The sequence below is a fragment of the Pipra filicauda genome, unplaced genomic scaffold (assembly GCF_003945595.2).
Source record: "Pipra filicauda isolate LSUMZ 115617 unplaced genomic scaffold, ASM394559v2 scaffold68_size4259465_pilon, whole genome shotgun sequence".
Taxonomy (NCBI): Eukaryota; Metazoa; Chordata; class Aves; order Passeriformes; family Pipridae; genus Pipra; species Pipra filicauda.
In genome coordinates this window covers 1,560,178-1,574,832 of record NW_024104853.1, presented here as the reverse complement: position 1 = coordinate 1,574,832, position 14,655 = coordinate 1,560,178, and the positions used below count along the sequence as shown (strand labels likewise).

General features: G+C 35.7%; 1 protein-coding gene across 5 annotated transcripts in view; it reads right to left on the bottom strand.

Annotated features, from left to right (window-relative positions):
• The window catches only part of GABRG3 (gamma-aminobutyric acid type A receptor subunit gamma3), a 328,202-nt gene that overhangs the window by 219,528 nt on the left and 94,019 nt on the right, over nucleotides 1-14,655 (bottom strand). The gene's annotated exons all lie outside the window — the stretch shown is intronic.

Below are 14,655 nucleotides of genomic sequence, written 5' to 3'. Positions count from 1 at the left end.
CTCTGAATCAAGGGCAGCAACTGTGAGACCTGTCATGACACAGAACATCAACAGCCTTCTCATTTAAGTACTGTGTTACTCCATTTCTTATTTTCTTCTTTTATCCAGGTATCAATAAGTAAAAATGCGTCCCTAGGATTATACTACTATAGGAACAACGCTTGCCTTAAAATTCCTCTGAACTTATCTTGGATCTGAAAGATTATAGCAGGAAACTCTTGACAATTTACTTCCTGACAGATTTCCACCATTACCTGTTTCTATCTTAAGCATTCCTTACCAGCAGCAACACTTCAACTACATCAGTATGCTGACTACTCTCAATATAAAAGAGAAATGAATGGGGGAAAAATACCACAAAAATGTAAATACTTTTCAAGATTTTAGAAGCTCTACTGATGTACACACATCTGAGGTGTTGGGAAGAAGGTATATGATCTTTGATATCCTCAGAGAGCTTAGGGATAACTTAAGAAACCCTACATGGACTTGGCCTCCAAATGTAACCTGCAGCCACGTCCTGACCATATGTCAGATGGGATGAAAAAATTACACCTCCAGGAAGTCTGTAAAAACAAGTATAATTTTATCTGTGGGCCCAGATCTCTTGTTATAGATAACCTTGGGATAAGGACATGAAGATGCACCTATCCCATGGTGTGATCCTATCAGCTGTGATCTAAAAGCTTGAAGTAACTGCAAAGAGAAGGAAAGGTGAATAAGCTAACCGCTTGCCTTGCTCTAATTGCTTTTTGCTCAAAAATTGGATTTTTCTACCACTCTGCAGAAAAAAGTAACGACTGAAAGACGAGAGGATATCTGAAGATATTACCAATGGTGTCTAAATAAAGTTGTTTAAAATTAAGTATAAAACTAAAATAAGAATGCTAGATACTTCTCTCCTGACATATAAGCAAAATGCACAAGGATACATTGAATATTAAATATTATTCACCTTGAACAGTTCTTTCTCTCATAACTGGAAATTTTAAAGGTCAGACATAAGTTAATGGGAGAAAAAAAAAGAAAGAATTATCACTGCAACATTGTCCTCCTTGAGAGGACTAACACAGTGTCACTGATAAATTTATTTCTGTAACTAAGTAAGCAGCCTCAGTTAAAATGGGAGAGATATAAACTACACCTTTAAAGCTATCAGTTCTAGAAAATTAAATCTATGAACTCTGAAAACTGCTTATAATTTTACATTCTCCAATACATCAATAGTAGGAGATATTGTGCACAGACTATCACAAGTTTTTATTCCAACTTAGCATGATGGGTTTTTTTCTAGGCACTTACTGATTTGCAAAAACAGTTTTCCAGCAAAAAAATGGCAATTCAGAAAATGAACATTAATGAACAAGAAAGGAATCTGTCTATATTTTCAGAAATTCACATCACTGAACATTTTTGCACATCAATACACAAATCATTGGGCAAACATGCATAAAATTAAAATACAATAAAATATTTTCATGCATATAAGTGCATCCAGTTACACTTCTAGAACGTACTCTAAGCCCTTAAAAAAACTCCATTGCATTCAAAGGTATTTAGATGGCTTTTCCAGCTTCTTGCCTACAGATGTGCCTGGCTCACCTGCTGTCCAAACATAAGATGCATTTATAGCAGGATAGAGAAAGGGAGGAAAAAAAATGAGTTCATTTCAGAGCAGCACAGAGTGAAAGGCTCCTCCACAGGCATGAGGAAACTACAAATGAATACATGGACCAGTGAGCCATTCCCACTTTCTGAAATTATTGAGACAAACTACCCTGCTAGAAAAGTACAAGTATAATCATAATGAAAATTATGATCTACTATATTTCAATGACCATGACCACACAGTATTCTGAAGAATACACATTTGTAAACTGAAGAATATACATTTGCTGGAAAATATTCATTAATAGTTTTGACCCAGTATTGATCACACAATTACACATATAAACATTGAAGCTTTTGGGTGTGCTTTTACATAAGTGTATGCTTAAGGTGAGTAGATACTGCACTATTTTCTTCCATGGGTGAGACTGAAAAGGTTTTGAAATCATCACCGGATCTAGCACACCCCATCTGATATCCAATATATTTTGTAAGGAAATGTCAGGTCTCTGCTTTTATACACAGTGCTGCCACAATTCTTTTTGAAGACCAGGTATGTAAGAAAGAGGAACTCACAAAACTTGAAAATTACTATTAATTTCTTTTGTCAATGATAAAAACAGGTAACAGAATGGAGAACAAAAGGGAGATCAGAACCGATGAAGGACAAGGGAACTCATAATAATCTACGAAAATAAAATAAAGAGAAAATATTATTTGTTCTTCAGTGGTATAAGTACAAGTAGTCAGTAATGTGCAAGAACAAAGGACTTTCCCAATCTCTCTCATCCCCACTATGGAAATGCTACTTCATTTTCAAAATTTGCAGTGTAGAAATATAATAATTAATCTTTACCTCTATAATTCCACCATGCATCATGATAAGTGTAAACTGATGCTTCAAATATGGAAGCCTATGCTTACAGATATAGTAGTAACTATAAAAACCCCACAGGTCGTGTGTCTATTCTGGATGTCTATTCTGTCAAGGATGGCAAAGAAACCTTCTCATACATGGATGGATACCCCACTATGAGCAGGAAGAGAAACCTCATCCTTAATTTTAGTGCCAGGGGCCCAGCTTTCAAAAGCTTGCTAATTTCCAGTTTCTGTCAGTAGGTGTCTGACCTTGTCAAGAAGCTCTGCTGAAGTCCATTCTCCTTTGGATACTGTGCTAAGCAGCCAGAAAACTGATTTCTACATGCTTCAGAAAGCCCTGCTGAAAGGAGTTCTTCTGCACTGGAGTGAAATTACTGCCTTTTTAGCTCTCAGAAAACAGAGAGGACTGAGGTTTGGAGTCCTACAGAAACTTCATGCCAAATTATTTTTTTAATTTATTTAAAAACACCTGGGGAGAGGGATGAGACATGTTCAGCAGCCCTCAGCATTCCAGCAATAACAAGTGTGATGAGTGGTGATGGTTCACTGCCAACACAGCTACTGTGACTTCATAGCACAAGCTGTGCACTGCACCATGAACCGCTAATGGGGAGTTTACATCTTTCCTCAAATGAATTGTGGAAAGAACATGCTGGACCTACTCAAGTCCAACAAAATGATAAGAACTTAGGTTTTCTTCCTCTTCTGTGTTAACACAAATTTTGTCTAGCTATCTAGACAAAACCATTGAGGTTCCAGCTGTGCTTCAACAGCCTCGTGGGAAAGTAAAAACAATTCTGTGCTTACAGGTCTTTTCTCTCACTCAAAAAAAATCCTAAGGTTTCATTCCAAGTCTTCAAGAATTGCAAAAATCTGCAAAAACCATAACGGGATACATTCTGCAAATAAAAAAATTGAAGTCAAATATGTTACATTAATTTTTCAGATAGTTTCAGATATTGTGCTACAATGTCTCTTCACCTGAGTTTTGGGCAATTCTTTCTTGTTTGTCTTTATGTAAACAATATTTATGTAAATTATTAATATTCATATTATTATTTAGAAATGTGCTCTTTATGTAAATTATTAATATTTAGAGTTGGAAAGGATAATATCTACACATAATTCAGAGAGAATTTTAAGAATTCTTGTTGTGAATGTGATGATGCCTTCCTAATCGCAAAATATCTTGAACATAGTTTCTGAGGTTTAGTAAATTACATTTTCTACTCTAAAACACTCAAATATGTATGTAAAGCTTCAGAATTTCTATTTTTCCAACTATCAATTGAAATTACTGTAATTATCTAATTTTAAAATTAATTTTTAAGGCTAAGTGGATTTTAATATGGTAGATGGATAAAATTATTTTGTTTGCATTCTCAAATTAATGTAAAACCAGTCATCGACATGCAGATACCTTTTTTTAGTCTAATCAGAAATGTGCTCAAGACATTTTTGCTATTGCAGTGTAGACTTTTAAGTTTTGCTAATTATTTCATACTGACAATTTTACTATGATTTGCCAAGAATCATTCATGCTGAAGGGCAGTATTCAATTTATTGATTCAATGGAATAAAAATATTATGTTGAGATACTCATTCAAAGTAAATTGTATCCTGTACTATAATGCTCATTATTACTTTAATATTTTGTTATTCAAATCACAGAATTAGGAATTATCTGTTTACTTCAGATGTTCACCAGCTGATACATAGCTAATCAAATCACAAAACCATTACTCTATTTAATAATTAATAGACTTTCTTAATATATTAATATGTAGTATATACATATAAAATTAATATATTTAATTTAATAATTAATTTCACTGATAACAACAGAACAATTGTTCTATTTGTATCAATTTCATTATTTCAGTACAACCCTTATTATCTATACAGAAGTGGATGTGTATGTGCAGATAGATATAATCTACCTCTACAAAAACAAGTAAAACCATTACAATCAGAATATAGTATTCATAATAAGTCTAATTAAAAAAAAAATATTCCTAAGTCAAGCTATGAAATTTGATTAAGTGTTACATTGCTAATACTACCACTGACTACTAATGTGGACATTCCAAGAAAAAACAATTTTCTGCATTACGATGAAAAATACTGACACAATTCAAGAAGCAATGTCAGTGGATGCCTCTGCTCTCCAGTTTTCATCATGAGGTGCTACTTCTAAAGAAATATATTCTAGGAACTGTAGAATAACACACTGATAAAATATAAAGGCATATTTCACAGTGTCCTCTTGGAATAAGGCTACTTGAAAAGATATCAAGGGAAATAGACTGCCCAATGTTTGTTACATTGCAACATTTCATCACCCACTTCTCATTTTTCTTACTAGTAAGGATTCATAAGAATCCAACAAATCATAGCTATTCATTACATAATAATTTTGTGATTCAACAAAAGCTAGGTTAAAAAAAGACTAAATTTAAGTTTGCTTTTCCAAATTGGTCCCTATTTACATTTTATTTTCTACAGTCTCTGACCAACTAAGAAAAAGGCCTAGATCTACAAAAGGACTTCGGCACCAAAATACTAAATGTTGAAGTAACTTGACCAGATAGTGGATTGAATTGTCTTGTGTTAGACACCCACATTCACTATAACACAGGACAAGTGTCATCAGCTGACTGAACATTGTCTATGGAAAAGATTGGAAGAAAGACTAGGTTTTAAACCTGGCTCTTACAGAATTGAAAAGTACTTCATATCCTTGTAATGACACATGTATATCTGTTGAGGACTCACAGGTCCAAAGCTTCTCCTGAAAATAAACTTTTAAAAAGCCATTCATTTGGAAAACAAACTAACAAACGTGTTAGTGAGGCAGCTGTAAGGGTCATGGCATCGTGGCAATGACAATAGCTGTAGCGGTTCAAAAGAAAATGAAGTTTCAGATTAAAAAGACAAAATACAAATTGCATACTGAAAGAGGACTTAATCATGCAAGCTGCAGGACTTGCAGCAAGTAGAGAATGACAGTCCTCAAAGCAGGAGTTTCAATGCCACATCCGATTTTGCTGGTCAGTACAATCAGTGTCAGCAGTATTTAACTATCTGCCCTCTTGAAAAGGCTCTGGTAGTCCTTGGCAGCTGATGGCAGATGGGATGTGAAAGCAACAAGATCTGTGTGAGATATATATAAAACAGGATATGGACAAAGGTGTTTAAAACTTGGGAATGCACTTGAATTCAAATGGCAATCCTATGGATGGCTCCTATGGCTCTGAAACTCTTCCAGTCATAGTTGCAGCACTTGGCTAGTTCACCAGGCTGTCTAAGAAAGAGGACTGGATTTCATAGTGTGAGGCAAGGGGAGTAATGCACTGCTGCTATGTCACTCCATATGTGAAGCTGGCATATGTTGCTGAAACTTCGCTGAAGTTCCAATAGGAGCGTGTCCTGAGGGTTATTCATCCTCTAAGTTATATATTCTTTGTAAAATTATTTGAACAATAGGACATCAATTCTTGCTGACAGACTTGCTGCTTGAAGACACTGGGGTTAAGGATCTTAAAAAAAAAAATAGTTAAAATATACGGTGACTGGGACCGCTGGAAGAGAACAATACAGCTCTATGTATTTAAACTACCTCATGGCTTGCAGACCCAGTGGCTTTTAAAGACTGTTCGTTAATGACAGTTTTTAACACTGTGGTAAACCAAGGCCTGTAATTTGCAGATTTTATTTTTAGAAATACTCATTGGAGCACTGTGGCATTGATGACTATGAAAGAAAGAAATAAAAGAAAGGGGGGAGGAAAGAGCCCATGCAAAATTAAAAGCCTTTCAAGTTTACAGAAAAAAGTGTTTCAGAACAACAGGTTCCCCTATTTCTTAGGGGAAGGATAGAAGCCTAAATTCAAGGGCATAGCATATGCAAAACACATTCAGTGTGAAATGCCTGACATTGTATCACATTCATAAAAAGCTGCCGCTAGCAAAATAGATAGCCAAATTGAAAGATACATCACATTTCTATAAAAAACAGAGAAGGAAAACATCAGAAAAACTGATGTCAAGATGAAAAGCAGGCTTTTTCCCAGCTGTCTTTACTCAGCACTCTAGTCAGAATCATACCACAAAACAAGACAGTCCAGTCAACATTAACTCTGAATGGGGTTATTAAAGGCAGAAGATACTCCTTCACGGCTTAATTTAATTATAATTCCTGGCAACTGGAAGGCCTTTTAACATTTTTGGAACAGAGATGCATTTCCAACAGTTTCTCCTCTTTGTCAAAATGCTCAAGTAGTCATTTTTGAACTGGTTTCTTTCCAGACCTGACAAGTCCTGTCACAGCTGTTTTTGTCAAGAGGCTCTAAAACCCCACTGTGTCATTGTAGTTTTGATTTCTGAACCAGATGTATTTGTGTTCACTCTTTCACCTCAAATTGTCAATTGTAAAATTACACGCTGTCTGAAAAATTATCCTGACATTAGCAAATGCTCCCTCCCTCGGTGCCTGTTGAAAGCCATACTGTTTGTTAATGTGATAGTGCAACTTCACCCCTTTTTTTTGCTTTCTACAATTTTCTCAATTCATTAGTGTCTTCCTTGCAAATCTGCAGACATGAACTGTACTAAACAGCCTCCAGAAAATAATAAATAACCAAACAAAAAGTCACAAAAAGTAAATCCAACATTGTCCTTTCAAATAGCACAAGGCAAATCAAAAGTGCCAGGTGAAAATTTACTGGGAAAGCACTGATCGTGGACCTTAATGCTCCTCTACCAGACCAACCTGCTGGATTGCCTATTTTCAGCGAAAGGAATGGAAAAATTCAGCTTACTTCCCCACACTTCTTTGACCTCGAGAGCAATTCAACACTGCAAAACAAGAACGGGTTTATCTCTTATCTGGGTAATATCCACTATGACATAATGTCTAACTTCAAAAAAAAAGGCAGCTCAGTCACTGGCAGCACTCTCACTGTTGATCATTCATCTCCAGTCCCGTCAGTGGCTTTATGTGACATGAACTACAGGTTTCTGTGCAGTTCATAGCTTGGCAACATCATCACTTCTAAAAGAGCAAAGAGGAGCAGCAACAGAAGATCTTATGACTACCCAGAGACTTCAGGGGACTGTGGATCAGATAATAATCAGCCACCAAAGAATCAGAATATTTTGGCAGTTTTATTCTCTTTAAATTACCACCTGTTTCTAAAAACAATTTCAAAAGATCTAGCACAGCAGATTTCATTATGACTCTCACGGCTGGCTACAGTAAAAAATAAAAATGAAAAGCTCTTTCAAGATTGGATCTTTTTATTTCTCACCACAACTACTGTGAAACTACCTGCCTTTCATGTAGTGTTTGTGAAGTCAGTGTCTTAACTGTCATGAAATACTTTCCATTTCTGTGGTTAGTAACATTTAGCATCCCTGACTTTTCCTCAGTGATACAAAGGTTTGCAATGAAAGCAGTTCTGCAATCTCTCCTCCCCTGGGTCAAATCCTGCCAAGTTCTGCCCATACCTTTCAAATGTCTTCTGGCTTTGTGCAGCAGGGCAGCACTTAATTGAGAAAAACAAGAAAGCAAACCACATTTTGAAAAATTGTGTTGCACAGTGTGGGGTGCCATTTGTCCTACTTGTACATGTATCCTTTTCTTGATTTCTAAGCAATTTGTGCATGAGTATAAACATCATAAGTGTTTAGTATTTTATTCCATGTTGTCCTAAGAAGTTGATTTTTTTTCCCTAGCTCTTTTAAAATAAACTGTACTTAGGACAACTTTAAAATGCCTTCTTTACAAATAACAATAAAAATAATAATAATTACTACTAATAGTTAATGATAATAATAATGAGCTCTGTGCAGAACCTTCTCCTTGGAGTCTGCACTGCTGTGGAGATCAAAGCATAGAGATAACCAAGCTCTTGGATGCCAGATGGGTTATAGATCAGTACCTAGAATTCATAGTAGAAATTATACCAGTTTTATTTGCCATAAGCCTTGTTCATGGCATATCTTCCCCGTTTTTCATTGTTTCACTCTGCTTGGTCTACATTATGTTGCATCACTCAAAAATAATTGAATGCTTAATTTGGGAGCTAAAATATTTTTCAAAGTGTGTAACGATTCACAAATAAATTTGCCAAGGCTGTGCTTTCACTTGAGAAGCAAAACAGCAAAGACCATTGTACTTTTTTTCCTTGAGCTATTATAGTTTTCTTCCTTTCCTTCCTGCATCTCTGATCTATTTATAAAGGCCTTTATGTGCAAATGGTATTCATCTATCATTAATTTTTTATTCCACTACAGTAGTTTTGAAGGATAACCAGTTAAATTTGTTTCTCTTCAGTATATTCTAGACTTGGCAGAAACTGTTTTTAAAATAATGGGTTTCCATAATTTTGTAGGATGTCATTCTCAGTTCTACCTGACCCTATACACACTCCCTTTACAATTCTTGTAACTAGGTTATAAATACAGAAAAAAAATATAAAAATAAAATCCCAGACTGAATTTCCACTAACTGCAAAATGATAAAGTAATTGTTTATCAATTATTTAAATCAATGTGAATTCTACCATGATTTAGGCACATACTACTTCCCATTAAGTTTGGTGGGTTTTTTACTGTTATAAGTATCTGCAATGCAAACCTAACTCAGATGATAAAGAGCTACAGAGTGCTTCTGACTGAATAGTACATCTAACCTGAACGTGTATAGTTCAAGAGAGCAAAACAACTCTCAAGCATGCATAAGTAATGTTGCTGTAACTGTCTTTACATCAGATAACAATACCTTCTTCCACAGTACTTCTGTTATTTCAGGTACAATAGACCATTGAGCTGGGGAATAACAGGACCAAAATCAGTGTATCATCCAGCAACAGGGAGGTGCTTTTACCTTCCCAGTTGACCCTAAGCTCTCACAAAGCAACACAGATGGGCAGCACTTCCTACCTTCTTCATCTGGGCAGATTACCTTACTGGCACATGACCCATTCTCAGTTGTTGAGGTCTTTATCATCTTAACACTGACCAACACTAAGTCCTCACATTCTCCGAAATCTACAGTTGGTACAGAACATGGCACTGCACTTCTTCAGTACCTCTGCCTATGGCAAGTACACCAGCTCCCTACATTCTCCTGGAAAGGAATCAGAGTGAAGAGCTTGGGGACCTGGCCATACATATAAATGCTATTTAGAGTTATATTTGCTGGATGTACCTTTACCAAATGACTCGCTGTACTTTGAAAAGACAGATCCCTACTTTCTCTTGCTATGTCATATCTTCACATCAGGCTGAAATGTCACAAAGCATCAGCACTCACTGTCACATAGAAAAGAATCATTAAGTGAGCCTAGTCCCCTCCTGAAATAGGACAGTCTAGATGATAGTCTGGAGATAAAAAAGAGAGGGGAGAGAAATCTGTTCTGCTTTCTATTTCTCCTGCTAGAGAGAAGGGGCCAGGCAGGCAGCCCAACCCCAGGAAGATGCACAGCAGGGAGAAGCACAAGATTAGTGCAGTAGATACTGAAATAGCCACAGGACCTTTGAAGGTTGGTATTATTTATAATCTGGGACTATTTTACAAGCATTATCATTGTTCTTCAGAGTACTATGGGACAGTTCATTAAGAAGCCCTCGTGTGTCAGAAAGGATGTAAAAACAAGAGCTCTTTAGGTGGTAAAACCACCCAGCAGGATCTTGTGCTTCCTTTGACAACATACCAAGAGGGGGAGAGAGAAGATCAACAGCTCTTCTAATAATTGGACACTTCTTTTATTCCATGTAATGGAAATAGGGGAGAACACTATTTTGTCAAGAATCTGGTATTCTTGAATTTTCTTTAATCTGGAACAGAATGTACCATTAGATTGAAATATAGTATGGCCAGACCAGACCATTCTGGCTGCAAATGAATTGGTTGTGTTTCCTTGTGTTTCTCTCCCATCTTAAAAACGGAAAATTAAGAATTGTTGAGGTACATTTCTTAGGCACTGTCATAGCTGAAAGGGGTTGGAGTGGGGCAGAAAAATCAATTCTTCTCTATTTATTAAGTTCTCTCATTGCTTTGACCACTTCCGCTTTAAAAGATACTCCATTTCAATGATATATCAAAAAGCCCATTAATATGGGTCCATCTTCCTGAAAATCCCATGTACAGATTCTCACTGATGGGAACACTATACGAATCAATGTTATAATGTATTATTACAAATTTCTAATGTTTCTAATAGATGAAAATTTTCAGACAAAAATAATCCTTAGGCCTTTCCTTTCCAGACATAAGCCAACTAAGTTTTGAAGGATAAGTGCAGCTGTTTTCCTTTGGCAATCAATATATTTTGCACAGTTTTCTATGTACTGTGTTATGCAACAATCTACTAAGAAACAAGTGAGAGAGATTCAATGGCAGAGGTTAATAACCCGAGAAAACATCAAGTCTAAGGAAGCCTATTTGTGCATGCCACAACAATGATAGCTAAGTAGTCTGAAGGGTGCAAAGATAAAGACTAGGTACTCTATAAATGTGTTTTTATGTGCAAAGTCTACAACTTTAAAGCTTACCATTTATAAAGGCTCAAAAGTATCTTTTGAAAGAAAAAAAGAAAAGAAGAGCTTCTTTGAAGTGCTTTCTAATGCACCCGGCAAATTAAAAGTGAAAAATTAAACAGATTTAGTACTGGTACGAGAAGGACTAATCAACATAACCAGATAGACGGCAAGCTTCAAATATGACTGTAGCAGTGCACTGATGTTAGCAGCAAGGGATAAACACATGTTCATCTAAAAAAATTAGACCAGGAATAAGTCTCTGAACTGACAGAAAAACCAGAGACTACATGACTGAAAGCTTGAGGTCATAAAGTTTAATCAAAGCCATATTCAAAAAAATCACGCTGACATATGTTAATGTAGTCTTTGAACAGCATTAAACACAGAATAAATTGCTTCCAGTTGACAAAAAAGGTTCTAGTCTAGCAGTCAAGGCCCTGTGCTTTCTATGGCCCATGCAAAGAGCATAGTAGTCAAGGATAAGTACTTACTACAGCAAGACATGTTCTTGGGGCAGGGGGGCTTACTTGGGTTCAAAAATCTCTCTTACCTTGTTTGTTTGGGTTTTTTTTCACCAGTATAGTAGCAATGAAGGTAATCAGTGTGAATAGCAAAAGGAAATGCTTGGAGGAGAGATTTTGGAACTTCTTGAGTCTTTTCTTTCCTCTCCTCAGCTAATTGTTTTTTATTTAAGAGTTATTGAAAGCTGGACTATATACACCAAGAAATTTCCAGAAACCACCAACTGAGACTGAGCGTAGGTAATGAAACTCTTAGGGTTACATTGCTTTTTAATATCTTGTTGATCAAGGCTCAGTTGAGACTTCAGTGAGAGACTCAGCAACACAATTACTGTGGTTAATCCACCAGCTTCTTCCCTTCCCCTAGGCATAGGTCTTAATCCATATTCATTTAAAAGGAAAATCACTCTCTACTCTGTTCCCTCCAAACCACCATCATTGCTGTACAAATTCTGACTTGTCACGAAAAGAACCAGAAAACTTCCATTTTGTACCATACCTTGTATCACTTTAATGGTTTATGGGGATGTGACTTCACTTATTTGAACAGCAACCATTGTTTTATTTCTGCTAGTCTGTGTTAAGAGGGTTTTAATGCTTGTTTAATGAAGCCTGGAGAAACGAAGATGTTGTTCTGCTTCTGTCCACTTAGCTGCTTTATTAGAATTTATATCTCTCACAGAATTTTACCCTTCGGTTTTTCAGCAGCAATATTTTTCAGTCTCACCAAAATTACACCATATCCTAATCTTTTAAGAAAAGTCCTGCTCTTTGCAGGATGCATTATAAACAGACTTCCTGAGGGCTTTGCCTTTTAATCTCATTACAGTGATTTATTTGTTTTTATCTACTTTCTCTTTGAAAACAGGTATTTAAAAGCGGTGTTTATAAATTTACTTAGATATTTATGTACCGAAAATTTTCCAATGGAATACACAAATGTGTCTTTTAAACATCAAATACTGTTCAAAAATGTAACTTTGGAAAAAAGCATTGTGTTTATATAGAATGAATGGAATATTTTGCTGAACATATTTTTAGGATTGCCTTTCCAACATTAAGATTTTTTTTCCTCTTTCCCATGCTTATTTTTAGAGTAATCTAGAGTTTAGTTATATCAGTTGTGTTTATACAAACCTTATCTGAGTTATCATGCAACGCTGTCTTTTCAGTTTACTTGGCTAGTGTTCGCACTATTATCAGTCATTTCAGGGAATATTACTGTATTTGAAACAAATAAGTATTTCTTAGCTTAAACATTCAATTCAACTGTTTACTCTGAAGGTAAAGGTTTGTCCTTGATGAATATGAGCTTTCTCCGGGGACAGCTGAAGGTCACAGGAAGATCTTTCGAGAGACTAGAGGCAATAACAATTTGAGTTTTCAGTTTCAAAGAATATTTCTTTGACAACACTTCATATAACAAACTTACAGTAAACACATGCAGGATAAATTTAATAAAATAAACCAAACAAAATGTTTCACTGTACACAGTTCTTCCCTTGGAGTATAGGGAAAAGAATAAACATGCAACAGATGTTAGTCATTACTAAAGGCATGGCAATGGAATGGCAAAGGGAATAATCTGAGAACCTATAAATGCTGCAACTTCTATATGGTAGGTATGCAGCAGATGCTTTCACGCCATTCATAGCTCATTTTAAACAAGTTTTATTTCCAAGGGTGTTTTTTTTTCATTTCAGTCACATCTCTTGTGCTAAAAGTGGAAAGCACAAGAAGTAGGGGATGTAAAGTATTCATTTGAAGACAAAACTACGAGGGTACCTTCTCTAAGAGCTACTAACAGCAGTCCCATCTTTCCCTCCTCCCACTGAACTTCTCTCACTGTCTTTGGAAATTTTTGTGTAAAAAAAATATGATGATGAATACTAAAAATATTTCTCTCTAGAACTGTCCTACAGAGATTCCAGAGTCTCGGCGAAGACAGAGGGGGAGGGAGTGTTGTACTTACTGGTTTAGAGCTGCAGGTTTAGTTGAGAAGTCTCCTATTTTTTTTCTCAGAGTTCACTCAGATATATATATCACACGTCTGGAATCTCACGAAATACATTTTAACAAGGAGAATATATAATACAAGACTTTAAGTACCGTCACTCCTGAGATCACAAAGGACTCTTCTAAATGGTTGTTTTGAAAAATCATTTTTCTCCTCCTGGACATACATTATTTCTCTCTGCTACTTCTTTTGAAAGTACCCATAAGAGTAACAACATCCTTCACAACTAGGTAAAAACAATCTGCGTTCAAAGCAAAGCGTGATCGGAATCTGTAATATCAAAACTTTGAAGAGCTATTAAAATCCGTGTTCTAGAAGATGTAGCTTTATATTCTTTATTGTATCATTTGGAAAATAGACTGCTTTTTAAGTGTTACTGAAAAATACATAATCCGGTTTGCTTTCTAAGTCAGGAGGCTTTTGTATTACATAACAATTCAGAAGGAGCTTTTATTTACTTATAAATATAAAATGGCTACTCCAAAGATCTTTGTACGTGGTTTGCAAAACTGTCTTATTTTGGGTATTTACTTGGACTTCCTGATGGGAAAAAAACCCCACATAAAATATGATAATGAAAATCAGCATAATGCATTACGTTGTGCAACTTCAGCTGTTGTAAGTCAGTATGAAGCCTTTCCGCTCCTACAGTTGACAGTGCATTACAGAAGGGTCAATATTTCCAAAATGTTTTTTAACAATAGGAACTATCAGAGCATCCAAATATTGGCTGAGATTTCTAAACATAATCAGTTTTTTTAGAAAGGTCAGTTTTTCTTTGAAAAAGTTTTAAGAGCAAAACATAAAACAATTTTCTAGAAGGGTAAAACTGACAAATTCCGGATTCTGTCCAGATGGTGTGGGGGTTTGGGTTTTTCTTTAAGTAAATCTATATTCCATTTCATAATTCCAAAACCTAGGCAATCACTAAATAAATAAATACATAAACTGTTTGGAGACCTTCTGTAAACGCCTTATCTGAAGACTTCTAGCAAATGCTGTGGGACTGATGAGGATGAACAGAAAAAAAATATTAAAAATGGATAATAGCTACAAGGCTCAAAGACTCCAAACAATTAGGCTA